The sequence below is a fragment of the Electrophorus electricus genome, chromosome 13 (assembly GCF_041902795.1).
Source record: "Electrophorus electricus isolate QZ-2024a chromosome 13, ASM4190279v1, whole genome shotgun sequence".
Classification (NCBI taxonomy): Eukaryota; Metazoa; Chordata; class Actinopteri; order Gymnotiformes; family Gymnotidae; genus Electrophorus; species Electrophorus electricus.
In genome coordinates, this window is record NC_137509.1 from 26245494 (window position 1) to 26272989 (window position 27496).

The window sequence follows — 27496 nt, forward strand, 5'->3', positions numbered from 1 at the left end:
ATTAGTACCAGGGAATAGCAGGTGCTGTAAGATTTTATTGCATCCCTTAAATTTATGTTCAAGCTATCAAGCTCAAATTTGAAGTGCAGTGAATAATTAAATCAAACTATCTGTTAGCACCTGGGAATAGCAGATGCTGTAAGTTTTTTTTGCATCACTTTCATTTACTCTCCAACTCACATGCCTGAATGTGAAGTGCAGTGATTAATAAAAAAACTGTCTGTTAGTGCCTCCGAATACCAGATGTTGTAAGCTTATATTGCATCATTTTAATTTACTTCAAGACAACATTCTAGAATGTCAAGTGCAGGGATTAATAAAAAAAAATGTCAGATTGGTCTTTGATCATATTTTCTATGATTAGGCAATTTGAGTAAGTGTTTAAGGTTTACGGCCATACCAGCTTCAGCACGCCTCCAATCTCATCTGAACTTGGAAGCTAAGCAAGTTTGTGCCTGGATAGTACTGAGTTGGGACCCTACCTAAGAATACCATGTGCTGTAAGCTTTTCTTGCATCACTTTAATTTACTTTCAAGCTGATATTCTCAAATGTGAAGTGCAGTGATTAATAAAAAAAACTATCTGTTAGCACCTGGGAATAGCAGATGCTGTAAGTTTTTCTTGCATCACTTTAATTTAATATGCAACTGACATGCTTGTATGTGAAGTGTACAGATTAAATAGAAATATTTTAGTAGCAGGGAATTGGCAGGTGCTGTAAGATTTTATTGCATCACTTTAATTTACTTTCAAGCTGACATGCTCAAATGTGAAGTGCAGTGATTAATAAAAAAACCTATCTGTTAGCACCTGGGAATAGCAGATGCTGTAAGTTTTTTTTTGCATCACTTTCATTTACTCTCCAACTCACATGCCTGAATGTGAAGTGCAGTGATTCATCAAAAAACTATCTGTTAGCACCTGGGAATAGCAGATGCTGTACGTTTTTCTTGCATCACTTTAATTTAATATGCAACTGACATGCTTGTAAGTGAAGTGTACAGATTAAATAGAAATCTATTAGTACCAGGGAATAGCAGGTGCTGTAAGATTTTATTGCATCCCTTAAATTTATGTTCAAGCTATCAAGCTCAAATTTGAAGTGCAGTGAATAATTAAATCAAACTATCTGTTAGCACCTGGGAATAGCAGATGCTGTAAGTATTTATTGCATCACTTTAATTTACTCTCCAACTAACATGCTTGAATGTGAAGTGCAGTGATTAATAATAAAACTGTCTGTTAGTGCCTCCGAATACCAGATGTTGTAAGCTTATATTGCATCATTTTAATTTACTTCAAGACAACATTCTAGAATGTCAAGTGCAGTGATCAATAAAAAAAAATGTCAGATTGGTCTTTGATCATATTTTCTATGATTAGGCAATTTGAGTAAGTGTTTAAGGTTTACGACCATACCAGCTTCAGAACGTCCAATCTCATCTGAACTTGGAAGCTAAGCAAATTTGTGCCTGAATAGTACTGAGGTGGGACCCTATCTAGGAATACCAGGTGCTGTAAGCTTTTCTTGCATCACTTTAATTTACTTTCAAGCTGACATGCTCAAATGTGAAGTGCAGTGATTAATAAAAAAACTATCTGTTAGCACCTGGGAATAGCAGATGCTGTAAGTTTTTCTTGCATCACTTTAATTTAATATGCAACTGACATGCTTGTAAGTGAAGTGTACAGATTAAATAGAAATCTATTAGTACCAGGGAATAGCAGGTGCTGTAAGATTTTATTGCATCCCTTAAATTTATGTTCAAGCTATCAAGCTCAAATTTGAAGTGCAGTGAATAATTAAATCAAACTATCTGTTAGCACCTGGGAATAGCAGATGCTGTAAGTTTTTTTTGCATCACTTTCATTTACTCTCCAACTCACATGCCTGAATGTGAAGTGCAGTGATTCATCAAAAAACTATCTTTTAGCACCTTGGACTACGAGCTGCTGTAAGCTTCTCTTGCATCACATTAATTTACTTTCAAGATGACATGCTAGGATGTGAAGTGCAGTGATTAATTAAAAAAAACTATCTGTTAGCACCTGAGAATAGCAGATGCTGTAAGTTTTTCTTGCATCACTTTAATTTAATATGCAACTGACATGCTTGAATGTGAAGGGCAGTGATTAATAAAAAAACTGTCTGTTAGTGCCTCCGAATAGCAGATGTTGTAAGCTTTTATTGCATCATTTTAATTTACTTTCAAGATAACATTCTAGAATGTCAAGTGCAGGGATTAATAAAAAAAATGTCAGATTGGTCTTTGATCATATTTTCTATGATTAGGCAATTTGAGTAAGTGTTTAAGGCTTACGGCCATACCAGCTTCAGCACGCCTCCAATCTCATCTGAACTTGGAAGCTAAGCAAGTTTGTGCCTGGATAGTACTGAGGTGGGACCCTACCTAGGAATACCATGTGCTGTAAGCTTTTCTTGCATCACTTTAATTTACTTTCAAGCTGATATTCTCAAATGTGAAGTGCAGTGATTAATAAAAAAAACTATCTGTTAGCACCTGGGAATAGCAGATGCTGTAAGTTTTTTTTGCATCACTTTCATTTACTCTCCAACTCACATGCCTGAATGTGAAGTGTACAGATTAAATAGAAATCTATTAGTACCAGGGAATAGCAGGTGCTGTAAGATTTTATTGCATCCCTTAAATTTATGTTCAAGCTATCAAGCTCAAATTTGAAGTGCAGTGAATAATTAAATCAAACTATCTGTTAGCACCTGGGAATAGCAGATGCTGTAAGTATTTATTGCATCACTTTAATTTACTCTCCAACTAACATGCTTGAATGTGAAGTGCAGTGATTAATAAAAAAACTGTCTGTTAGTGCCTCCGAATACCAGATGTTGTAAGCTTTTATTGCATCATTTTAATTTACTTTCAAGACAACATTCTAGAATGTCAAGTGCAGGGATTAATAAAAAAAAATGTCAGATTGGTCTTTGATCATATTTTCTATGATTAGGCAATTTGAGTAAGTGTTTAAGGTTTACGGCCATACCAGCTTCAGCACGTCCAATCTCATCTGAACTTGGAAGCTAAGCAAGTTTGTGCCTGAATAGTACTGAGGTGGGACCCTATCTAGGAATACCAGGTGCTGTAAGCTTTTCTTGCATCACTTTAATTTACTTTCAAGCTGACATGCTCAAATGTGAAGTGCAGTGATTAATAAAAAAACCTATCTGTTAGCACCTGGGAATAGCAGATGCTGTAAGTTTTTTTTGCATCACTTTCATTTACTCTCCAACTCACATGCCTGAATGTGAAGTGCAGTGATTCATCAAAAAACTATCTTTTAGCACCTTGGACTATGAGATGCTGTAAGCTTCTCTTGCATCACATTAATTTACTTTCAAGATGACATGCTAGGATGTGAAGTGCAGTGATTAATTAAAAAAAACTATCTGTTAGCACCTGGGAATAGCAGATGCTGTAAGTTTTTCTTGCATCACTTTCATTTACTCTCCAACTCACATGCCTGAATGTGAAGTGTACAGATTAAATAGAAATCTATTAGTACCAGGGAATAGCAGGTGCTGTAAGATTTTATTGCATCCCTTAAATTTATGTTCAAGCTATCAAGCTCAAATTTGAAGTGCAGTGAATAATTAAATCAAACTATCTGTTAGCACCTGGGAATAGCAGATGCTGTAAGTATTTATTGCATCACTTTAATTTACTCTCCAACTAACATGCTTGAATGTGAAGTGCAGTGATTAATAAAAAAACTGTCTGTTAGTGCCTCCGAATACCAGATGTTGTAAGCTTTTATTGCATCATTTTAATTTACTTTCAAGACAACATTCTAGAATGTCAAGTGCAGGGATTAATAAAAAAAAATGTCAGATTGGTCTTTGATCATATTTTCTATGATTAGGCAATTTGAGTAAGTGTTTAAGGTTTACGGCCATACCAGCTTCAGCACGTCCAATCTCATCTGAACTTGGAAGCTAAGCAAGTTTGTGCCTGAATAGTACTGAGGTGGGACCCTATCTAGGAATACCAGGTGCTGTAAGCTTTTCTTGCATCACTTTAATTTACTTTCAAGCTGACATGCTCAAATGTGAAGTGCAGTGATTAATAAAAAAACCTATCTCTTAGCACCTGGGAATAGCAGATGCTGTAAGTTTTTTTTGCATCACTTTCATTTAGTCTCCAACTCACATGCCTGAATGTGAAGTGCAGTGATTCATCAAAAAACTATCTTTTAGCACCTTGGACTACGAGCTGCTGTAAGCTTCTCTTGCATCACATTAATTTACTTTCAAGATGACATGCTAGGATGTGAAGTGCAGTGATTAATTAAAAAAAACTATCTGTTAGCACCTGGGAATAGCAGATGCTGTAAGTTTTTCTTGCATCACTTTAATTTAATATGCAACTGACATGCTTGTATGTGAAGTGTACAGATTAAATAGAAATATTTTAGTAGCAGGGAATTGGCAGGTGCTGTAAGATTTTATTGCATCCCTTAAATTTATGTTCAAGCTATCAAGCTCAAATTTGAAGTGCAGTGAATAATTAAATCAAACTATCTGTTAGCACCTGGGAATAGCAGATGCTGTAAATTTTTATTGCATCACTTTAATTTACTCTCCAACTGACATGCTTGAATGTGAAGTGCAGTGATTCATCAAAAAACTGTCTGTTAGTGCCTCCGAATACCAGATGTTGTAAGATTTTATTGCATTATTTTAATTTACTTTCAAGATAACATTCTAGAATGTCAAGTGCAGGGATTAATAAAAAAAATGTCAGATTGGTCTTTGATCATATTTTCTATGATTAGGCAATTTGAGTAAGTGTTTAAGGTTTACGGCCATACCAGCTTCAGCACGCCTCCAATCTCATCTGAACTTGGAAGCTAAGCAAGTTTGTGCCTGGATAGTACTGAGTTGGGACCCTACCTAAGAATACCATGTGCTGTAAGCTTTTCTTGCATCACTTTAATTTACTTTCAAGCTGATATTCTCAAATGTGAAGTGCAGTGAATAATTAAAAAGAACTATCTGTTAGCACCTGGGAATAGCAGATGCTGTAAGTTTTTTTTGCATCACTTTCATTTACTCTCCAACTCACATGCCTGAATGTGAAGTGCAGTGATTCATCAAAAAACTATCTGTTAGCACCTGGGAATAGCAGATGCTGTACGTTTTTCTTGCATCACTTTAATTTAATATGCAACTGACATGCTTGTAAGTGAAGTGTACAGATTAAATAGAAATCTATTATTACCAGGGAATAGCAGGTGCTGTAAGATTTTATTGCATCCCTTAAATTTATGTTCAAGCTATCAAGCTCAAATTTGAAGTGCAGTGAATAATTAAATCAAACTATCTGTTAGCACCTGGGAATAGCAGATGCTGTAAGTTTTTTTTGCATCACTTTCATTTACTCTCCAACTAACATGCTTGAATGTGAAGTGCAGTGATTAATAAAAAAACTGTCTGTTAGTGCCTCCGAATACCAGATGTTGTAAGCTTATATTGCATCATTTTAATTTACTTCAAGACAACATTCTAGAATGTCAAGTGCAGGGATTAATAAAAAAAAATGTCAGATTGGTCTTTGATCATATTTTCTATGATTAGGCAATTTGAGTAAGTGTTTAAGGTTTACGGCCATACCAGCTTCAGCACGCCTCCAATCTCATCTGAACTTGGAAGCTAAGCAAGTTTGTGCCTGGATAGTACTGAGTTGGGACCCTACCTAAGAATACCATGTGCTGTAAGCTTTTCTTGCATCACTTTAATTTACTTTCAAGCTGATATTCTCAAATGTGAAGTGCAGTGATTAATAAAAAAAACTATCTGTTAGCACCTGGGAATAGCAGATGCTGTAAGTTTTTCTTGCATCACTTTAATTTAATATGCAACTGACATGCTTGTATGTGAAGTGTACAGATTAAATAGAAATATTTTAGTAGCAGGGAATTGGCAGGTGCTGTAAGATTTTATTGCATCACTTTAATTTACTTTCAAGCTGACATGCTCAAATGTGAAGTGCAGTGATTAATAAAAAAACCTATCTGTTAGCACCTGGGAATAGCAGATGCTGTAAGTTTTTTTTTGCATCACTTTCATTTACTCTCCAACTCACATGCCTGAATGTGAAGTGCAGTGATTCATCAAAAAACTATCTGTTAGCACCTGGGAATAGCAGATGCTGTACGTTTTTCTTGCATCACTTTAATTTAATATGCAACTGACATGCTTGTAAGTGAAGTGTACAGATTAAATAGAAATCTATTAGTACCAGGGAATAGCAGGTGCTGTAAGATTTTATTGCATCCCTTAAATTTATGTTCAAGCTATCAAGCTCAAATTTGAAGTGCAGTGAATAATTAAATCAAACTATCTGTTAGCACCTGGGAATAGCAGATGCTGTAAGTATTTATTGCATCACTTTAATTTACTCTCCAACTAACATGCTTGAATGTGAAGTGCAGTGATTAATAATAAAACTGTCTGTTAGTGCCTCCGAATACCAGATGTTGTAAGCTTATATTGCATCATTTTAATTTACTTCAAGACAACATTCTAGAATGTCAAGTGCAGTGATCAATAAAAAAAAATGTCAGATTGGTCTTTGATCATATTTTCTATGATTAGGCAATTTGAGTAAGTGTTTAAGGTTTACGACCATACCAGCTTCAGAACGTCCAATCTCATCTGAACTTGGAAGCTAAGCAAGTTTGTGCCTGAATAGTACTGAGGTGGGACCCTATCTAGGAATACCAGGTGCTGTAAGCTTTTAATGCATCACTTTAATTTACTTTCAAGCTGACATGCTCAAATGTGAAGTGCAGTGATTAATAAAAAAACTATCTGTTAGCACCTGGGAATAGCAGATGCTGTAAGTTTTTCTTGCATCACTTTAATTTAATATGCAACTGACATGCTTGTAAGTGAAGTGTACAGATTAAATAGAAATCTATTAGTACCAGGGAATAGCAGGTGCTGTAAGATTTTATTGCATCCCTTAAATTTATGTTCAAGCTATCAAGCTCAAATTTGAAGTGCAGTGAATAATTAAATCAAACTATCTGTTAGCACCTGGGAATAGCAGATGCTGTAAGTTTTTTTTGCATCACTTTCATTTACTCTCCAACTCACATGCCTGAATGTGAAGTGCAGTGATTAATAAAAAAACTGTCTGTTAGTGCCTCCGAATACCAGATGTTGTAAGCTTATATTGCATCATTTTAATTTACTTCAAGACAACATTCTAGAATGTCAAGTGCAGGGATTAATAAAAAAAAATGTCAGATTGGTCTTTGATCATATTTTCTATGATTAGGCAATTTGAGTAAGTGTTTAAGGTTTACGGCCATACCAGCTTCAGCACGCCTCCAATCTCATCTGAACTTGGAAGCTAAGCAAGTTTGTGCCTGGATAGTACTGAGTTGGGACCCTACCTAAGAATACCATGTGCTGTAAGCTTTTCTTGCATCACTTTAATTTACTTTCAAGCTGATATTCTCAAATGTGAAGTGCAGTGATTAATAAAAAAAACTATCTGTTAGCACCTGGGAATAGCAGATGCTGTAAGTTTTTCTTGCATCACTTTAATTTAATATGCAACTGACATGCTTGTATGTGAAGTGTACAGATTAAATAGAAATATTTTAGTAGCAGGGAATTGGCAGGTGCTGTAAGATTTTATTGCATCACTTTAATTTACTTTCAAGCTGACATGCTCAAATGTGAAGTGCAGTGATTAATAAAAAAACCTATCTGTTAGCACCTGGGAATAGCAGATGCTGTAAGTTTTTTTTTGCATCACTTTCATTTACTCTCCAACTCACATGCCTGAATGTGAAGTGCAGTGATTCATCAAAAAACTATCTGTTAGCACCTGGGAATAGCAGATGCTGTACGTTTTTCTTGCATCACTTTAATTTAATATGCAACTGACATGCTTGTAAGTGAAGTGTACAGATTAAATAGAAATCTATTAGTACCAGGGAATAGCAGGTGCTGTAAGATTTTATTGCATCCCTTAAATTTATGTTCAAGCTATCAAGCTCAAATTTGAAGTGCAGTGAATAATTAAATCAAACTATCTGTTAGCACCTGGGAATAGCAGATGCTGTAAGTATTTATTGCATCACTTTAATTTACTCTCCAACTAACATGCTTGAATGTGAAGTGCAGTGATTAATAATAAAACTGTCTGTTAGTGCCTCCGAATACCAGATGTTGTAAGCTTATATTGCATCATTTTAATTTACTTCAAGACAACATTCTAGAATGTCAAGTGCAGTGATCAATAAAAAAAAATGTCAGATTGGTCTTTGATCATATTTTCTATGATTAGGCAATTTGAGTAAGTGTTTAAGGTTTACGACCATACCAGCTTCAGAACGTCCAATCTCATCTGAACTTGGAAGCTAAGCAAATTTGTGCCTGAATAGTACTGAGGTGGGACCCTATCTAGGAATACCAGGTGCTGTAAGCTTTTCTTGCATCACTTTAATTTACTTTCAAGCTGACATGCTCAAATGTGAAGTGCAGTGATTAATAAAAAAACTATCTGTTAGCACCTGGGAATAGCAGATGCTGTAAGTTTTTCTTGCATCACTTTAATTTAATATGCAACTGACATGCTTGTAAGTGAAGTGTACAGATTAAATAGAAATCTATTAGTACCAGGGAATAGCAGGTGCTGTAAGATTTTATTGCATCCCTTAAATTTATGTTCAAGCTATCAAGCTCAAATTTGAAGTGCAGTGAATAATTAAATCAAACTATCTGTTAGCACCTGGGAATAGCAGATGCTGTAAGTTTTTTTTGCATCACTTTCATTTACTCTCCAACTCACATGCCTGAATGTGAAGTGCAGTGATTCATCAAAAAACTATCTTTTAGCACCTTGGACTACGAGCTGCTGTAAGCTTCTCTTGCATCACATTAATTTACTTTCAAGATGACATGCTAGGATGTGAAGTGCAGTGATTAATTAAAAAAAACTATCTGTTAGCACCTGGGAATAGCAGATGCTGTAAGTTTTTCTTGCATCACTTTAATTTAATATGCAACTGACATGCTTGAATGTGAAGGGCAGTGATTAATAAAAAAACTGTCTGTTAGTGCCTCCGAATAGCAGATGTTGTAAGCTTTTATTGCATCATTTTAATTTACTTTCAAGATAACATTCTAGAATGTCAAGTGCAGGGATTAATAAAAAAAATGTCAGATTGGTCTTTGATCATATTTTCTATGATTAGGCAATTTGAGTAAGTGTTTAAGGCTTACGGCCATACCAGCTTCAGCACGCCTCCAATCTCATCTGAACTTGGAAGCTAAGCAAGTTTGTGCCTGGATAGTACTGAGGTGGGACCCTACCTAGGAATACCATGTGCTGTAAGCTTTTCTTGCATCACTTTAATTTACTTTCAAGCTGATATTCTCAAATGTGAAGTGCAGTGATTAATAAAAAAAACTATCTGTTAGCACCTGGGAATAGCAGATGCTGTAAGTTTTTTTTGCATCACTTTCATTTACTCTCCAACTCACATGCCTGAATGTGAAGTGCAGTGATTCATCAAAAAACTATCTTTTAGCACCTTGGACTATGAGATGCTGTAAGCTTCTCTTGCATCACATTAATTTACTTTCAAGATGACATGCTAGGATGTGAAGTGCAGTGATTAATTAAAAAAAACTATCTGTTAGCACCTGGGAATAGCAGATGCTGTAAGTTTTTCTTGCATCACTTTCATTTACTCTCCAACTCACATGCCTGAATGTGAAGTGTACAGATTAAATAGAAATCTATTAGTACCAGGGAATAGCAGGTGCTGTAAGATTTTATTGCATCCCTTAAATTTATGTTCAAGCTATCAAGCTCAAATTTGAAGTGCAGTGAATAATTAAATCAAACTATCTGTTAGCACCTGGGAATAGCAGATGCTGTAAGTTTTTCTTGCATCACTTTAATTTAATATGCAACTGACATGCTTGTATGTGAAGTGTACAGATTAAATAGAAATCTTTTAGTACCAGGGAATAGCAGGTGCTGTAAGATTTTATTGCATCCCTTAAATTTATGTTCAAGCTATCAAGCTCAAATTTGAAGTGCAGTGAATAATTAAATCAAACTATCTGTTAGCACCTGGGAATAGCAGATGCTGTAAGTATTTATTGCATCACTTTAATTTACTCTCCAACTAACATGCTTGAATGTGAAGTGCAGTGATTAATAAAAAAACTGTCTGTTAGTGCCTCCGAATACCAGATGTTGTAAGCTTTTATTGCATCATTTTAATTTACTTTCAAGACAACATTCTAGAATGTCAAGTGCAGGGATTAATAAAAAAAAATGTCAGATTGGTCTTTGATCATATTTTCTATGATTAGGCAATTTGAGTAAGTGTTTAAGGTTTACGGCCATACCAGCTTCAGCACGTCCAATCTCATCTGAACTTGGAAGCTAAGCAAGTTTGTGCCTGAATAGTACTGAGGTGGGACCCTATCTAGGAATACCAGGTGCTGTAAGCTTTTCTTGCATCACTTTAATTTACTTTCAAGCTGACATGCTCAAATGTGAAGTGCAGTGATTAATAAAAAAACCTATCTGTTAGCACCTGGGAATAGCAGATGCTGTAAGTTTTTTTTGCATCACTTTCATTTACTCTCCAACTCACATGCCTGAATGTGAAGTGCAGTGATTCATCAAAAAACTATCTTTTAGCACCTTGGACTATGAGATGCTGTAAGCTTCTCTTGCATCACATTAATTTACTTTCAAGATGACATGCTAGGATGTGAAGTGCAGTGATTAATAAAAAAACCTATCTGTTAGCACCTGGGAATAGCAGATGCTGTAAGTTTTTCTTGCATCACTTTCATTTACTCTCCAACTCACATGCCTGAATGTGAAGTGTACAGATTAAATAGAAATCTATTAGTACCAGGGAATAGCAGGTGCTGTAAGATTTTATTGCATCCCTTAAATTTATGTTCAAGCTATCAAGCTCAAATTTGAAGTGCAGTGAATAATTAAATCAAACTATCTGTTAGCACCTGGGAATAGCAGATGCTGTAAGATTTTATTGCATCCCTTAAATTTATGTTCAAGCTATCAAGCTCAAATTTGAAGTGCAGTGAATAATTAAATCAAACTATCTGTTAGCACCTGGGAATAGCAGATGCTGTAAATTTTTATTGCATCACTTTAATTTACTCTCCAACTGACATGCTTGAATGTGAAGTGCAGTGATTAATAAAAAAACTGTCTGTTAGTGCCTCCGAATACCAGATGTTGTAAGCTTTTATTGCATTATTTTAATTTACTTTCAAGATAACATTCTAGAATGTCAAGTGCAGGGATTAATAAAAAAAATGTCAGATTGGTCTTTGATCATATTTTCTATGATTAGGCAATTTGAGTAAGTGTTTAAGGTTTACGGCCATACCAGCTTCAGCACGCCTCCAATCTTATCTGAACTTAGAAGCTAAGCAAGTTTGTGCCTGGATAGTACTGAGGTGGGACCCTACCTAGGAATACCATGTGCTGTAAGCTTTTCTTGCATCACTTTAATTTACTTTCAAGCTGATATTCTCAAATGTGAAGTGCAGTGATTAATAAAAAAAACTATCTGTTAGCACCTGGGAATAGCAGATGCTGTAAGTTTTTTTTGCATCACTTTCATTTACTCTCCAACTCACATGCCTGAATGTGAAGTGTACAGATTAAATAGAAATCTATTAGTACCAGGGAATAGCAGGTGCTGTAAGATTTTATTGCATCCCTTAAATTTATGTTCAAGCTATCAAGCTCAAATTTGAAGTGCAGTGAATAATTAAATCAAACTATCTGTTAGCACCTGGGAATAGCAGATGCTGTAAGTATTTATTGCATCACTTTAATTTACTCTCCAACTAACATGCTTGAATGTGAAGTGCAGTGATTAATAAAAAAACTGTCTGTTAGTGCCTCCGAATACCAGATGTTGTAAGCTTTTATTGCATCATTTTAATTTACTTTCAAGACAACATTCTAGAATGTCAAGTGCAGGGATTAATAAAAAAAAATGTCAGATTGGTGTTTGATCATATTTTCTATGATTAGGCAATTTGAGTAAGTGTTTAAGGTTTACGGCCATACCAGCTTCAGCACGTCCAATCTCATCTGAACTTGGAAGCTAAGCAAGTTTGTGCCTGAATAGTACTGAGGTGGGACCCTATCTAGGAATACCAGGTGCTGTAAGCTTTTCTTGCATCACTTTAATTTACTTTCAAGCTGACATGCTCAAATGTGAAGTGCAGTGATTAATAAAAAAACCTATCTGTTAGCACCTGGGAATAGCAGATGCTGTAAGTTTTTTTTGCATCACTTTCATTTACTCTCCAACTCACATGCCTGAATGTGAAGTGCAGTGATTCATCAAAAAACTATCTTTTAGCACCTTGGACTATGAGATGCTGTAAGCTTCTCTTGCATCACATTAATTTACTTTCAAGATGACATGCTAGGATGTGAAGTGCAGTGATTAATTAAAAAAAACTATCTGTTAGCACCTGGGAATAGCAGATGCTGTAAGTTTTTCTTGCATCACTTTCATTTACTCTCCAACTCACATGCCTGAATGTGAAGTGTACAGATTAAATAGAAATCTATTAGTACCAGGGAATAGCAGGTGCTGTAAGATTTTATTGCATCCCTTAAATTTATGTTCAAGCTATCAAGCTCAAATTTGAAGTGCAGTGAATAATTAAATCAAACTATCTGTTAGCACCTGGGAATAGCAGATGCTGTAAGATTTTATTGCATCCCTTAAATTTATGTTCAAGCTATCAAGCTCAAATTTGAAGTGCAGTGAATAATTAAATCAAACTATCTGTTAGCACCTGGGAATAGCAGATGCTGTAAATTTTTATTGCATCACTTTAATTTACTCTCCAACTGACATGCTTGAATGTGAAGTGCAGTGATTAATAAAAAAACTGTCTGTTAGTGCCTCCGAATACCAGATGTTGTAAGCTTTTATTGCATTATTTTAATTTACTTTCAAGATAACATTCTAGAATGTCAAGTGCAGGGATTAATAAAAAAAATGTCAGATTGGTCTTTGATCATATTTTCTATGATTAGGCAATTTGAGTAAGTGTTTAAGGTTTACGGCCATACCAGCTTCAGCACGCCTCCAATCTTATCTGAACTTAGAAGCTAAGCAAGTTTGTGCCTGGATAGTACTGAGGTGGGACCCTACCTAGGAATACCATGTGCTGTAAGCTTTTCTTGCATCACTTTAATTTACTTTCAAGCTGATATTCTCAAATGTGAAGTGCAGTGATTAATAAAAAAAACTATCTGTTAGCACCTGGGAATAGCAGATGCTGTAAGTTTTTTTTGCATCACTTTCATTTACTCTCCAACTCACATGCCTGAATGTGAAGTGTACAGATTAAATAGAAATCTATTAGTACCAGGGAATAGCAGGTGCTGTAAGATTTTATTGCATCCCTTAAATTTATGTTCAAGCTATCAAGCTCAAATTTGAAGTGCAGTGAATAATTAAATCAAACTATCTGTTAGCACCTGGGAATAGCAGATGCTGTAAGTATTTATTGCATCACTTTAATTTACTCTCCAACTAACATGCTTGAATGTGAAGTGCAGTGATTAATAAAAAAACTGTCTGTTAGTGCCTCCGAATACCAGATGTTGTAAGCTTTTATTGCATCATTTTAATTTACTTTCAAGACAACATTCTAGAATGTCAAGTGCAGGGATTAATAAAAAAAAATGTCAGATTGGTGTTTGATCATATTTTCTATGATTAGGCAATTTGAGTAAGTGTTTAAGGTTTACGGCCATACCAGCTTCAGCACGTCCAATCTCATCTGAACTTGGAAGCTAAGCAAGTTTGTGCCTGAATAGTACTGAGGTGGGACCCTATCTAGGAATACCAGGTGCTGTAAGCTTTTCTTGCATCACTTTAATTTACTTTCAAGCTGACATGCTCAAATGTGAAGTGCAGTGATTAATAAAAAAACCTATCTGTTAGCACCTGGGAATAGCAGATGCTGTAAGTTTTTTTTGCATCACTTTCATTTACTCTCCAACTCACATGCCTGAATGTGAAGTGCAGTGATTCATCAAAAAACTATCTTTTAGCACCTTGGACTATGAGATGCTGTAAGCTTCTCTTGCATCACATTAATTTACTTTCAAGATGACATGCTAGGATGTGAAGTGCAGTGATTAATTAAAAAAAACTATCTGTTAGCACCTGGGAATAGCAGATGCTGTAAGTTTTTCTTGCATCACTTTCATTTACTCTCCAACTCACATGCCTGAATGTGAAGTGTACAGATTAAATAGAAATCTATTAGTACCAGGGAATAGCAGGTGCTGTAAGATTTTATTGCATCCCTTAAATTTATGTTCAAGCTATCAAGCTCAAATTTGAAGTGCAGTGAATAATTAAATCAAACTATCTGTTAGCACCTGGGAATAGCAGATGCTGTAAGATTTTATTGCATCCCTTAAATTTATGTTCAAGCTATCAAGCTCAAATTTGAAGTGCAGTGAATAATTAAATCAAACTATCTGTTAGCACCTGGGAATAGCAGATGCTGTAAATTTTTATTGCATCACTTTAATTTACTCTCCAACTGACATGCTTGAATGTGAAGTGCAGTGATTAATAAAAAAACTGTCTGTTAGTGCCTCCGAATACCAGATGTTGTAAGCTTTTATTGCATTATTTTAATTTACTTTCAAGATAACATTCTAGAATGTCAAGTGCAGGGATTAATAAAAAAAATGTCAGATTGGTCTTTGATCATATTTTCTATGATTAGGCAATTTGAGTAAGTGTTTAAGGTTTACGGCCATACCAGCTTCAGCACGCCTCCAATCTCATCTGAACTTAGAAGCTAAGCAAGTTTGTGCCTGGATAGTACTGAGGTGGGACCCTACCTAGGAATACCATGTGCTGTAAGCTTTTCTTGCATCACTTTAATTTACTTTCAAGCTGATATTCTCAAATGTGAAGTGCAGTGATTAATAAAAAAAACTATCTGTTAGCACCTGGGAATAGCAGATGCTGTAAGTTTTTTTTGCATCACTTTCATTTACTCTCCAACTCACATGCCTGAATGTGAAGTGTACAGATTAAATAGAAATCTATTAGTACCAGGGAATAGCAGGTGCTGTAAGATTTTATTGCATCCCTTAAATTTATGTTCAAGCTATCAAGCTCAAATTTGAAGTGCAGTGAATAATTAAATCAAACTATCTGTTAGCACCTGGGAATAGCAGATGCTGTAAGTATTTATTGCATCACTTTAATTTACTCTCCAACTAACATGCTTGAATGTGAAGTGCAGTGATTAATAAAAAAACTGTCTGTTAGTGCCTCCGAATACCAGATGTTGTAAGCTTTTATTGCATCATTTTAATTTACTTTCAAGACAACATTCTAGAATGTCAAGTGCAGGGATTAATAAAAAAAAATGTCAGATTGGTCTTTGATCATATTTTCTATGATTAGGCAATTTGAGTAAGTGTTTAAGGTTTACGGCCATACCAGCTTCAGCACGTCCAATCTCATCTGAACTTGGAAGCTAAGCAAGTTTGTGCCTGAATAGTACTGAGGTGGGACCCTATCTAGGAATACCAGGTGCTGTAAGCTTTTCTTGCATCACTTTAATTTACTTTCAAGCTGACATGCTCAAATGTGAAGTGCAGTGATTAATAAAAAAACCTATCTGTTAGCACCTGGGAATAGCAGATGCTGTAAGTTTTTTTTGCATCACTTTCATTTACTCTCCAACTCACATGCCTGAATGTGAAGTGCAGTGATTCATCAAAAAACTATCTTTTAGCACCTTGGACTATGAGATGCTGTAAGCTTCTCTTGCATCACATTAATTTACTTTCAAGATGACATGCTAGGATGTGAAGTGCAGTGATTAATTAAAAAAACCTATCTGTTAGCACCTGGGAATAGCAGATGCTGTAAGTTTTTCTTGCATCACTTTCATTTACTCTCCAACTCACATGCCTGAATGTGAAGTGTACAGATTAAATAGAAATCTATTAGTACCAGGGAATAGCAGGTGCTGTAAGATTTTATTGCATCCCTTAAATTTATGTTCAAGCTATCAAGCTCAAATTTGAAGTGCAGTGAATAATTAAATCAAACTATCTGTTAGCACCTGGGAATAGCAGATGCTGTAAGATTTTATTGCATCCCTTAAATTTATGTTCAAGCTATCAAGCTCAAATTTGAAGTGCAGTGAATAATTAAATCAAACTATCTGTTAGCACCTGGGAATAGCAGATGCTGTAAATTTTTATTGCATCACTTTAATTTACTCTCCAACTGACATGCTTGAATGTGAAGTGCAGTGATTAATAAAAAAACTGTCTGTTAGTGCCTCCGAATACCAGATGTTGTAAGCTTTTATTGCATTATTTTAATTTACTTTCAAGATAACATTCTAGAATGTCAAGTGCAGGGATTAATAAAAAAAAATGTCAGATTGGTCTTTGATCATATTTTCTATGATTAGGCAATTTGAGTAAGTGTTTAAGGTTTACGGCCATACCAGCTTCAGCACGCCTCCAATCTCATCTGAACTTGGAAGCTAAGCAAGTTTGTGCCTGGATAGTACTGAGGTGGGACCCTACCTAGGAATACCATGTGCTGTAAGCTTTTCTTGCATCACTTTAATTTACTTTCAAGCTGATATTCTCAAATGTGAAGTGCAGTGATTAATAAAAAAAACTATCTGTTAGCACCTGGGAATAGCAGATGCTGTAAGTTTTTTTTGCATCACTTTCATTTACTCTCCAACTCAGATGCCTGAATGTGAAGTGTACAGATTAAATAGAAATCTATTAGTACCAAGGAATAGCAGGTGCTGTAAGATTTTATTGCATCCCTTAAATTTATGTTCAAGCTATCAAGCTCAAATTTGAAGTGCAGTGAATAATTAAATCAAACTATCTGTTAGCACCTGGGAATAGCAGATGCTGTAAGTTTTTATTGCATCACTTTAATTTACTCTCCAACTGACATGCTTGAATGTGAAGTGCAGTGATTAATAAAAAAACTGTCTGTTAGTGCCTCCGAATACCAGATGTTGTAAGCTTTTATTGCATCATTTTAATTTACTTTCAAGATAACATTCTAGAATGTCAAGTGCAGGGATTAATTAAAAAAATGTCAGATTGGTCTTTGATCATATTTTCTATGATTAGGCAATTTGAGTAAGTGTTTAAGGTTTACGGCCATACCAGCTTCAGCACGCCTCCAATCTCATCTGAACTTGGAAGCTAAGCAAGTTTGTGCCTGGATAGTACTGAGGTGGGACCCTACCTAGGAATACCAGGTGCTGTAAGCTTTTCTTGCATCACTTTAATTTACTTTCAAGCTGACATGCTCAAATGTGAAGTGCAGTGATTAATAAAAAAACCTATCTGTTAGCACCTGGGAATAGCAGATGCTGTAAGTTTTTTTTGCATCACTTTCATTTACTCTCCAACTCACATGCCTGAATGTGAAGTGCAGTGATTCATCAAAAAACTATCTTTTAGCACCTTGGACTACGAGCTGCTGTAAGCCTCTCTTGCATCACATTAATTTACTTTCAAGATGACATGCTAGGATGTGAAGTGCAGTGATTAATTAAAAAAAAACTATCTGTTAGCACCTGGGAATAGCAGATGCTGTAAGTTTTTCTTGCATCACTTTAATTTAATATGCAACTGACATGCTTGTAAGTGAAGTGTACAGATTAAATAGAAATCTATTAGTACCAGGGAATAGCAGGTGCTGTAAGATTTTATTGCATCCCTTAAATTTATGTTCAAGCTATCAAGCTCAAATTTGAAGTGCAGTGAATAATTAAATCAAACTATCTGTTAGCACCTGGGAATAGCAGATGCTGTAAGTTTTTATTGCATCACTTTAATTTACTCTCCAACTGACATGCTTGAATGTGAAGTGCAGTGATTAATAAAAAAACTGTCTGTTAGTGCCTCCGAATACCAGATGTTGTAAGCTTTTATTGCATCATTTTAATTTACTTTCAAGATAACATTCTAGAATGTCAAGTGCAGGGATTAATTAAAAAAATGTCAGATTGGTCTTTGATCATATTTTCTATGATTAGGCAATTTGAGTAAGTGTTTAAGGTTTACGGCCATACCAGCTTCAGCATGCCTCCAATCTCATCTGAACTTGGAAGCTGAGCAAGTTTGTGCCTGGATAGTACTGAGGTGGGACCCTACCTAGGAATACCATGTGCTGTAAGCTTTTCTTGCATCACTTTAATTTACTTTCAAGCTGACATTCTCAAATGTGAAGTGCAGTGATTAATAAAAAAAACTATCTGTTAGCACCTGGGAATAGCAGATGCTGTAAGTTTTTTTTGCATCACTTTCATTTACTCTCCAACTCACATGCCTGAATGTGAAGTGTACAGATTAAATAGAAATCTATTAGTACCAGGGAATAGCAGGTGCTGTAAGATTTTATTGCATCCCTTAAATTTATGTTCAAGCTATCAAGCTCAAATTTGAAGTGCAGTGAATAATTAAATCAAACTATCTGTTAGCACCTGGGAATAGCAGATGCTGTAAGTATTTATTGCATCACTTTAATTTACTCTCCAACTGACATGCTTGAATGTGAAGTGCAGTGATTAATAAAAAAACTGTCTGTTAGTGCCTCCGAATACCAGATGTTGTAAGCTTTTATTGCATCATTTTAATTTACTTTCAAGATAACATTCTAGAATGTCAAGTGCAGGGATTAATAAAAAAAATGTCAGATTGGTCTTTGATCATATTTTCTATGATTAGGCAATTTGAGTAAGTGTTTAAGGTTTACGGCCATACCAGCTTCAGGACGTCCAATCTCATCTGAACTTGGAAGCTAAGCAAGTTTGTGCCTGAATAGTACTGAGGTGGCACCCTATCTAGGAATACCAGTTGCTGTAAGCTTTTCTTGCATCACTTTAATTTACTTTCAAGCTGACATGCTCAAATGTGAAGTGCAGTGATTAATAAAAAAACCTATCTGTTAGCACCTGGGAATAGCAGATGCTGTAAGTTTTTTTTGCATCACTTTCATTTACTCTCCAACTCACATGCCTGAATGTGAAGTGCAGTGATTCATCAAAAAACTATCTTTTAGCACCTTGGACTACGAGCTGCTGTAAGCTTCTCTTGCATCACATTAATTTACTTTCAAGATGACATGCTAGGATGTGAAGTGCAGTGATTAATAAAAAAACCTATCTGTTAGCACCTGGGAATAGCAGATGCTGTAAGATTTTCTTGCATCACTTTAATTTAAAATGCAACTGACATGCTTGTATGTGAAGTGTACAGATTAAATAGAAATCTTTTAGTACCAGGGAATAGCAGGTGCTGTAAGATTTTATTGCATCCCTTAAATTTATGTTCAAGCTATCAAGCTCAAATTTGAAGTGCAGTGAATAATTAAATCAAACTTTCTGTTAGCACCTGGGAATAGCAGATGCTGTAAGTATTTATTGCATCACTTTAATTTACTCTCCAACTGACATGCTTGAATGTGAAGTGCAGTGATTAATAAAAAAACTGTCTGTTAGTGCCTCCGAATAGCAGATGTTGTAAGCTTTTATTGCATCATTTTAATTTACTTTCAAGACAACATTCTAGAATGTCAAGTGCAGGGATTAATTAAAAAAAATGTCAGATTGGTCTTTGATCATATTTTCTATGATTAGGCAATTTGAGTAAGTGTTTAAGGTTTATGGCCATACCAGCTTCAGAACGTCCAATCTCATCTGAACTTGGAAGCTAAGCAAGTTTGTGCCTGGATAGTACTGAGGTGGGACCCTACCTAGGAATACCATGTGCTGTAAGCTTTTCTTGCATCACTTTAATTTACTTTCAAGCTGACATTCTCAAATGTGAAGTGCAGTGATTAATAAAAAAACTATCTGTTAGCACCTGGGAATAGCAGGTGCTGTAAGTTTTTTTTGCATCACTTTCATTTACTCTCCAACTCACATGCCTGAATGTGAAGTGCAGTGATTCATCAAAAAACTATCTTTTAGCACCTTGCACTACGAGCTGCTGTAAGCTTCTCTTGCATCACATTAATTTACTTTCAAGATGACATGCTAGGATGTGAAGTGCAGTGATTAATTAAAAAAACCTATCTGTTAGCACCTGGGAATAGCAGATGCTGTAAGTTTTTCTTGCATCACTTTAATTTAATATGCAACTGACATGCTTCTATGTGAAGTGTACAGATTAAATAGAAATCTTTTAGTACCAGGGAATAGCAGGTGCTGTAAGATTTTATTGCATCCCTTAAATTTATGTTCAAGCTATCAAGCTCAAATTTGAAGTGCAGAGAATAATTAAATCAAACTATCTGTTAGCACCTGGGAATAGCAGATGCTGTAAGTTTTTTTTGCATCACTTTCATTTACTCTCCAACTCACATGCCTGAATGTGAAGTGCAGTGATTCATCAAAAAACTATCTTTTAGCACCTTGGACTACGAGCTGCTGTAAGCTTCTCTTGCATCACATTAATTTACTTTCAAGATAACATTCTAGAATGTCAAGTGCAGGGATTAATAAAAAAAAATGTCAGATTGGTCTTTGATCATATTTTCTATGATTAGGCAATTTGAGTAAGTGTTTAAGGTTTACGGCCATACCAGCTTCAGGACGTCCAATCTCATCTGAACTTGGAAGCTAAGCAAGTTTGTGCCTGAATAGTACTGAGGTGGCACCCTATCTAGGAATACCAGTTGCTGTAAGCTTTTCTTGCATCACTTTAATTTACTTTCAAGCTGACATGCTCAAATGTGAAGTGCAGTGATTAATAAAAAAACCTATCTGTTAGCACCTGGGAATAGCAGATGCTGTAAGTTTTTTTTGCATCACTTTCATTTACTCTCCAACTCACATGCCTGAATGTGAAGTGCAGTGATTCATCAAAAAACTATCTTTTAGCACCTTGGACTACGAGCTGCTGTAAGCTTCTCTTGCATCACATTAATTTACTTTCAAGATGACATGCTAGGATGTGAAGTGCAGTGATTAATAAAAAAACCTATCTGTTAGCACCTGGGAATAGCAGATGCTGTAAGATTTTCTTGCATCACTTTAATTTAATATGCAACTGACATGCTTGTAAGTGAAGTGTACAGATTAAATAGAAATCTATTAGTACCAGGGAATAGCAGGTGCTGTAAGATTTTATTGCATCCCTTAAATTTATGTTCAAGCTATCAAGCTCAAATTTGAAGTGCAGTGAATAATTAAATCAAACTATCTGTTAGCACCTGGGAATAGCAGATGCTGTAAGTTTTTTTTGCATCACTTTCATTTACTCTCCAACTCACATGCCTGAATGTGAAGTGCAGTGATTCATCAAAAAACTATCTTTTAGAACGTTGGACTATGAGATGCTGTAAGCTTCTCTTGCATCACTTTAATTTACTTTCAAGATGACATGCTAGGATGTGAAGTGCAGTGATTAATTAAAAAAACCTATCTGTTAGCACCTGGGAATAGCAGATGCTGTAAATTTTTCTTGCATCACTTTAATTTAATATGCAACTGACATGCTTGTATGTGAAGTGTACAGATTAAATAGAAATATTTTAGTACCAGGGAATAGCAGGTGCTATAAGATTTTATTGCATCCCTTAAATTTATGTTCAAGCTATCAAGCTCAAATTTGAAGTGCAGTGAATAATTAAATCAAACTATCTGTTAGCACCTGGGAATAGCAGATGCTGTAAGTATTTATTGCATCACTTTAATTTACTCTCCAACTAACATGCTTGAATGTGAAGTGCAGTGATTAATAAAAAAACTGTCTGTTAGTGCCTCCGAATACCAGATGTTGTAAGCTTTTATTGCATCATTTTAATTTACTTTCAAGACAACATTCTAGAATGTCAAGTGCAGGGATTAATAAAAAAAAATGTCAGATTGGTCTTTGATCATATTTTCTATGATTAGGCAATTTGAGTAAGTGTTTAAGGTTTACGGCCATACCAGCTTCAGAACGTCCAATCTCATCTGAACTTGGAAGCTAAGCAAGTTTGTGCCTGGATAGTACTGAGGTCGGACCCTACCTAGGAATACCATGTGCTGTAAGCTTTTCTTGCATCACTTTAATTTACTTTCAAGCTGACATTCTCAAATGTGAAGTGCAGTGATTAATAAAAAAAACTATCTGTTAGCACCTGGGAATAGCAGATGCTGTAAGTTTTTTTTGCATCACTTTCATTTACTCTCCAACTCACATGCCTGAATGTGAAGTGCAGTGATTCATCAAAAAACTATCTTTTAGCACCTTGGACTATGAGATGCTGTAAGCCTCTCTTGCATCACATTAATTTACTTTCAAGATGACATGCTAGGATGTGAAGTGCAGTGATTAATTAAAAAAACTGTCTGTTAGTGCCTCCGAATACCAGATGTTGTAAGCTTTTATTGCATCATTTTAATTTACTTTCAAGATAACATTCTAGAATGTCAAGTGCAGGGATTAATAAAAAAAATGTCAGATTGGTCTTTGATCATATTTTCTATGATTAGGCAATTTGAGTAAGTGTTTAAGGTTTACGGCCATACCAGCTTCAGGACGTCCAATCTCATCTGAACTTGGAAGCTAAGCAAGTTTGTGCCTGAATAGTACTGAGGTGGCACCCTATCTAGGAATACCAGTTGCTGTAAGCTTTTCTTGCATCACTTTAATTTACTTTCAAGCTGACATGCTCAAATGTGAAGTGCAGTGATTAATAAAAAAACCTATCTGTTAGCACCTGGGAATAGCAGATGCTGTAAGTTTTTTTTGCATCACTTTCATTTACTCTCCAACTCACATGCCTGAATGTGAAGTGCAGTGATTCATCAAAAAACTATCTTTTAGCACCTTGGACTATGAGATGCTGTAAGCCTCTCTTGCATCACATTAATTTACTTTCAAGATGACATGCTAGGATGTGAAGTGCAGTGATTAATTAAAAAAACTGTCTGTTAGTGCCTCCGAATACCAGATGTTGTAAGCTTTTATTGCATCATTTTAATTTACTTTCAAGATAACATTCTAGAATGTCAAGTGCAGGGATTAATAAAAAAAAATGTCAGATTGGTCTTTGATCATATTTTCTATGATTAGGCAATTTGAGTAAGTGTTTAAGGTTTACGGCCATACCAGCTTCAGGACGTCCAATCTCATCTGAACTTGGAAGCTAAGCAAGTTTGTGCCTGAATAGTACTGAGGTGGCACCCTATCTAGGAATACCAGTTGCTGTAAGTTTTTCTTGCATCACTTTAATTTACTTTCAAGCTGACATGCTCAAATGTGAAGTGCAGTGATTAATAAAAAAACCTATCTGTTAGCACCTGGGAATAGCAGATGCTGTAAGTTTTTTTTGCATCACTTTCATTTACTCTCCAACTCACATGCCTGAATGTGAAGTGCAGTGATTCATCAAAAAACTATCTTTTAGCACCTTGGACTACGAGCTGCTGTAAGCTTCTCTTGCATCACATTAATTTACTTTCAAGATGACATGCTAGGATGTGAAGTGCAGTGATTAATAAAAAAACCTATCTGTTAGCACCTGGGAATAGCAGATGCTGTAAGATTTTCTTGCATCACTTTAATTTAATATGCAACTGACATGCTTGTAAGTGAAGTGTACAGATTAAATAGAAATCTATTAGTACCAGGGAATAGCAGGTGCTGTAAGATTTTTTTGCATCCCTTAAATTTATGTTCAAGCTATCAAGCTCAAATTTGAAGTGCAGTGAATAATTAAATCAAACTATCTGTTAGCACCTGGGAATAGCAGATGCTGTAAGTATTTATTCCATCACTTTAATTTACTCTCCAACTGACATGCTTGAATGTGAAGTGCAGTGATTAATAAAAAAACTGTCTGTTAGTGCCTCCGAATACCAGATGTTGTAAGCTTTTATTGCATCATTTTAATTTACTTTCAAGACAACATTCTAGAATGTCAAGTGCAGGGATTAATAAAAAAAAATGTCAGATTGGTCTTTGATCATATTTTCTATGATTAGGCAATTTGAGTAAGTGTTTAAGGTTTACGGCCATACCAGCTTCAGAACGTCCAATCTCATCTGAACTTGGAAGCTAAGCAAGTTTGTCCCTGAATAGTACTGAGGTGGGACCCTATCTAGGAATACCAGGTGCTGTAAGCTTTTCTTGCATCACTTTAATTTACTTTCAAGCTGACATGCTCAAATGTGAAGTGCAGTGATTAATAAAAAAACCTATCTGTTAGCACCTGGGAATAGCAGATGCTGTAAGTATTTTTTGCATCACTTTCATTTACTCTCCAACTCACATGCCTGAATGTGAAGTGCAGTGATTCATCAAAAAACTATCTTTTAGCACCTTGCACTACGAGCTGCTGTAAGCTTCTCTTGCATCACATTAATTTACTTTCAAGATGACATGCTAGGATGTGAAGTGCAGTGATTAATTAAAAAAACCTATCTGTTAGCACCTGGGAATAGCAGATGCTGTAAGATTTTCTTGCATCACTTTAATTTAATATGCAACTGACATGCTTGTAAGTGAAGTGTACAGATTAAATAGAAATCTATTAGTACCAGGGAATAGCAGGTGCTGTAAGATTTTATTGCATCCCTTAAATTTATGTTCAAGCTATCAAGCTCAAATTTGAAGTGCAGTGAATAATTAAATCAAACTATCTGTTAGCACCTGGGAATAGCAGATGCTGTAAGTTTTTTTTGCATCACTTTCATTTACTCTCCAACTCACATGCCTGAATGTGAAGTGCAGTGATTCATCAAAAAACTATCTTTTAGAACGTTGGACTATGAGATGCTGTAAGCTTCTCTTGCATCACTTTAATTTACTTTCAAGATGACATGCTAGGATGTGAAGTGCAGTGATTAATTAAAAAAACCTATCTGTTAGCACCTGGGAATAGCAGATGCTGTAAATTTTTCTTGCATCACTTTAATTTAATATGCAACTGACATGCTTGTATGTGAAGTGTACAGATTAAATAGAAATATTTTAGTACCAGGGAATAGCAGGTGCTGTAAGATTTTATTGCATCCCTTAAATTTATGTTCAAGCTATCAAGCTCAAATTTGAAGTGCAGTGAATAATTAAATCAAACTATCTGTTAGCACCTGGGAATAGCAGATGCTGTAAGTATTTATTGCATCACTTTAATTTACTCTCCAACTAACATGCTTGAATGTGAAGTGCAGTGATTAATAAAAAAACTGTCTGTTAGTGCCTCCGAATACCAGATGTTGTAAGCTTTTATTGCATCATTTTAATTTACTTTCAAGACAACATTCTAGAATGTCAAGTGCAGGGATTAATAAAAAAAAATGTCAGATTGGTCTTTGATCATATTTTCTATGATTAGGCAATTTGAGTAAGTGTTTAAGGTTTACGGCCATACCAGCTTCAGAACGTCCAATCTCATCTGAACTTGGAAGCTAAGCAAGTTTGTGCCTGGATAGTACTGAGGTCGGACCCTACCTAGGAATACCATGTGCTGTAAGCTTTTCTTGCATCACTTTAATTTACTTTCAAGCTGACATTCTCAAATGTGAAGTGCAGTGATTAATAAAAAAAACTATCTCTTAGCACCTGGGAATAGCAGATGCTGTAAGTTTTTTTTGCATCACTTTCATTTACTCTCCAACTCACATGCCTGAATGTGAAGTGCAGTGATTCATCAAAAAACTATCTTTTAGCACCTTGGACTATGAGATGCTGTAAGCCTCTCTTGCATCACATTAATTTACTTTCAAGATGACATGCTAGGATGTGAAGTGCAGTGATTAATTAAAAAAACTGTCTGTTAGTGCCTCCGAATACCAGATGTTGTAAGCTTTTATTGCATCATTTTAATTTACTTTCAAGATAACATTCTAGAATGTCAAGTGCAGGGATTAATAAAAAAAATGTCAGATTGGTCTTTGATCATATTTTCTATGATTAGGCAATTTGAGTAAGTGTTTAAGGTTTACGGCCATACCAGCTTCAGGACGTCCAATCTCATCTGAACTTGGAAGCTAAGCAAGTTTGTGCCTGAATAGTACTGAGGTGGCACCCTATCTAGGAATACCAGTTGCTGTAAGCTTTTCTTGCATCACTTTAATTTACTTTCAAGCTGACATGCTCAAATGTGAAGTGCAGTGATTAATAAAAAAACCTATCTGTTAGCACCTGGGAATAGCAGATGCTGTAAGTTTTTTTTGCATCACTTTCATTTACTCTCCAACTCACATGCCTGAATGTGAAGTGCAGTGATTCATCAAAAAACTATCTTTTAGCACCTTGGACTACGAGCTGCTGTAAGCTTCTCTTGCATCACATTAATTTACTTTCAAGATGACATGCTAGGATGTGAAGTGCAGTGATTAATAAAAAAACCTATCTGTTAGCACCTGGGAATAGCAGATGCTGTAAGATTTTCTTGCATCACTTTAATTTAAAATGCAACTGACATGCTTGTATGTGAAGTGTACAGATTAAATAGAAATCTTTTAGTACCAGGGAATAGCAGGTGCTGTAAGATTTTATTGCATCCCTTAAATTTATGTTCAAGCTATCAAGCTCAAATTTGAAGTGCAGTGAATAATTAAATCAAACTTTCTGTTAGCACCTGGGAATAGCAGATGCTGTAAGTATTTATTGCATCACTTTAATTTACTCTCCAACTGACATGCTTGAATGTGAAGTGCAGTGATTAATAAAAAAACTGTCTGTTAGTGCCTCCGAATAGCAGATGTTGTAAGCTTTTATTGCATCATTTTAATTTACTTTCAAGACAACATTCTAGAATGTCAAGTGCAGGGATTAATTAAAAAAAATGTCAGATTGGTCTTTGATCATATTTTCTATGATTAGGCAATTTGAGTAAGTGTTTAAGGTTTATGGCCATACCAGCTTCAGAACGTCCAATCTCATCTGAACTTGGAAGCTAAGCAAGTTTGTGCCTGGATAGTACTGAGGTGGGACCCTACCTAGGAATACCATGTGCTGTAAGCTTTTCTTGCATCACTTTAATTTACTTTCAAGCTGACATTCTCAAATGTGAAGTGCAGTGATTAATAAAAAAACTATCTGTTAGCACCTGGGAATAGCAGGTGCTGTAAGTTTTTTTTGCATCACTTTCATTTACTCTCCAACTCACATGCCTGAATGTGAAGTGCAGTGATTCATCAAAAAACTATCTTTTAGCACCTTGGACTACGAGCTGCTGTAAGCTTCTCTTGCATCACATTAATTTACTTTCAAGATGACATGCTAGGATGTGAAGTGCAGTGATTAATAAAAAAACCTATCTGTTAGCACCTGGGAATAGCAGATGCTGTAAGTTTTTCTTGCATCACTTTAATTTAATATGCAACTGACATGCTTGTAAGTGAAGTGTACAGATTAAATAGAAATCTATTAGTACCAG

General features: G+C 35.4%; 27 pseudogenes; all 27 read left to right on the top strand.

Annotated features, from left to right (window-relative positions):
* The first annotated feature begins 386 nt into the window (after positions 1–386).
* Positions 387–507, top strand: LOC145645611 (5S ribosomal RNA; annotated as a pseudogene).
* Positions 508–1406: 899 nt separating this feature from the next.
* LOC145645359 (5S ribosomal RNA) lies at positions 1407–1525 on the top strand (annotated as a pseudogene).
* Positions 1526–2316: 791 nt separating this feature from the next.
* On the top strand, positions 2317–2437 carry LOC145644914 (5S ribosomal RNA; annotated as a pseudogene).
* Positions 2438–3008: 571 nt separating this feature from the next.
* LOC145643949 (5S ribosomal RNA) lies at positions 3009–3127 on the top strand (annotated as a pseudogene).
* Positions 3128–3920: 793 nt separating this feature from the next.
* LOC145643950 (5S ribosomal RNA) lies at positions 3921–4039 on the top strand (annotated as a pseudogene).
* Positions 4040–4832: 793 nt separating this feature from the next.
* LOC145645612 (5S ribosomal RNA) lies at positions 4833–4953 on the top strand (annotated as a pseudogene).
* Positions 4954–5634: 681 nt separating this feature from the next.
* On the top strand, positions 5635–5755 carry LOC145645613 (5S ribosomal RNA; annotated as a pseudogene).
* An 899-nt stretch (positions 5756–6654) lies between these two features.
* Positions 6655–6773, top strand: LOC145644587 (5S ribosomal RNA; annotated as a pseudogene).
* A 569-nt stretch (positions 6774–7342) lies between these two features.
* LOC145645614 (5S ribosomal RNA) lies at positions 7343–7463 on the top strand (annotated as a pseudogene).
* Positions 7464–8362: 899 nt separating this feature from the next.
* LOC145645360 (5S ribosomal RNA) lies at positions 8363–8481 on the top strand (annotated as a pseudogene).
* A 791-nt stretch (positions 8482–9272) lies between these two features.
* On the top strand, positions 9273–9393 carry LOC145644916 (5S ribosomal RNA; annotated as a pseudogene).
* Positions 9394–10404: 1011 nt separating this feature from the next.
* LOC145643951 (5S ribosomal RNA) lies at positions 10405–10523 on the top strand (annotated as a pseudogene).
* A 1595-nt stretch (positions 10524–12118) lies between these two features.
* LOC145643952 (5S ribosomal RNA) lies at positions 12119–12237 on the top strand (annotated as a pseudogene).
* A 1596-nt stretch (positions 12238–13833) lies between these two features.
* Positions 13834–13952, top strand: LOC145643953 (5S ribosomal RNA; annotated as a pseudogene).
* Positions 13953–14856: 904 nt separating this feature from the next.
* Positions 14857–14977, top strand: LOC145646021 (5S ribosomal RNA; annotated as a pseudogene).
* A 571-nt stretch (positions 14978–15548) lies between these two features.
* On the top strand, positions 15549–15667 carry LOC145643954 (5S ribosomal RNA; annotated as a pseudogene).
* A 905-nt stretch (positions 15668–16572) lies between these two features.
* Positions 16573–16693, top strand: LOC145645211 (5S ribosomal RNA; annotated as a pseudogene).
* A 570-nt stretch (positions 16694–17263) lies between these two features.
* Positions 17264–17384, top strand: LOC145644068 (5S ribosomal RNA; annotated as a pseudogene).
* A 1484-nt stretch (positions 17385–18868) lies between these two features.
* LOC145646203 (5S ribosomal RNA) lies at positions 18869–18987 on the top strand (annotated as a pseudogene).
* Positions 18988–19779: 792 nt separating this feature from the next.
* LOC145644718 (5S ribosomal RNA) lies at positions 19780–19898 on the top strand (annotated as a pseudogene).
* A 792-nt stretch (positions 19899–20690) lies between these two features.
* Positions 20691–20809, top strand: LOC145646204 (5S ribosomal RNA; annotated as a pseudogene).
* Positions 20810–22041: 1232 nt separating this feature from the next.
* On the top strand, positions 22042–22160 carry LOC145645145 (5S ribosomal RNA; annotated as a pseudogene).
* A 463-nt stretch (positions 22161–22623) lies between these two features.
* On the top strand, positions 22624–22742 carry LOC145646205 (5S ribosomal RNA; annotated as a pseudogene).
* A 1375-nt stretch (positions 22743–24117) lies between these two features.
* Positions 24118–24236, top strand: LOC145644793 (5S ribosomal RNA; annotated as a pseudogene).
* A 1233-nt stretch (positions 24237–25469) lies between these two features.
* LOC145645146 (5S ribosomal RNA) lies at positions 25470–25588 on the top strand (annotated as a pseudogene).
* Positions 25589–26051: 463 nt separating this feature from the next.
* On the top strand, positions 26052–26170 carry LOC145646206 (5S ribosomal RNA; annotated as a pseudogene).
* Positions 26171–26962: 792 nt separating this feature from the next.
* On the top strand, positions 26963–27081 carry LOC145644719 (5S ribosomal RNA; annotated as a pseudogene).
* The last annotated feature ends 415 nt before the right edge of the window (positions 27082–27496 follow it).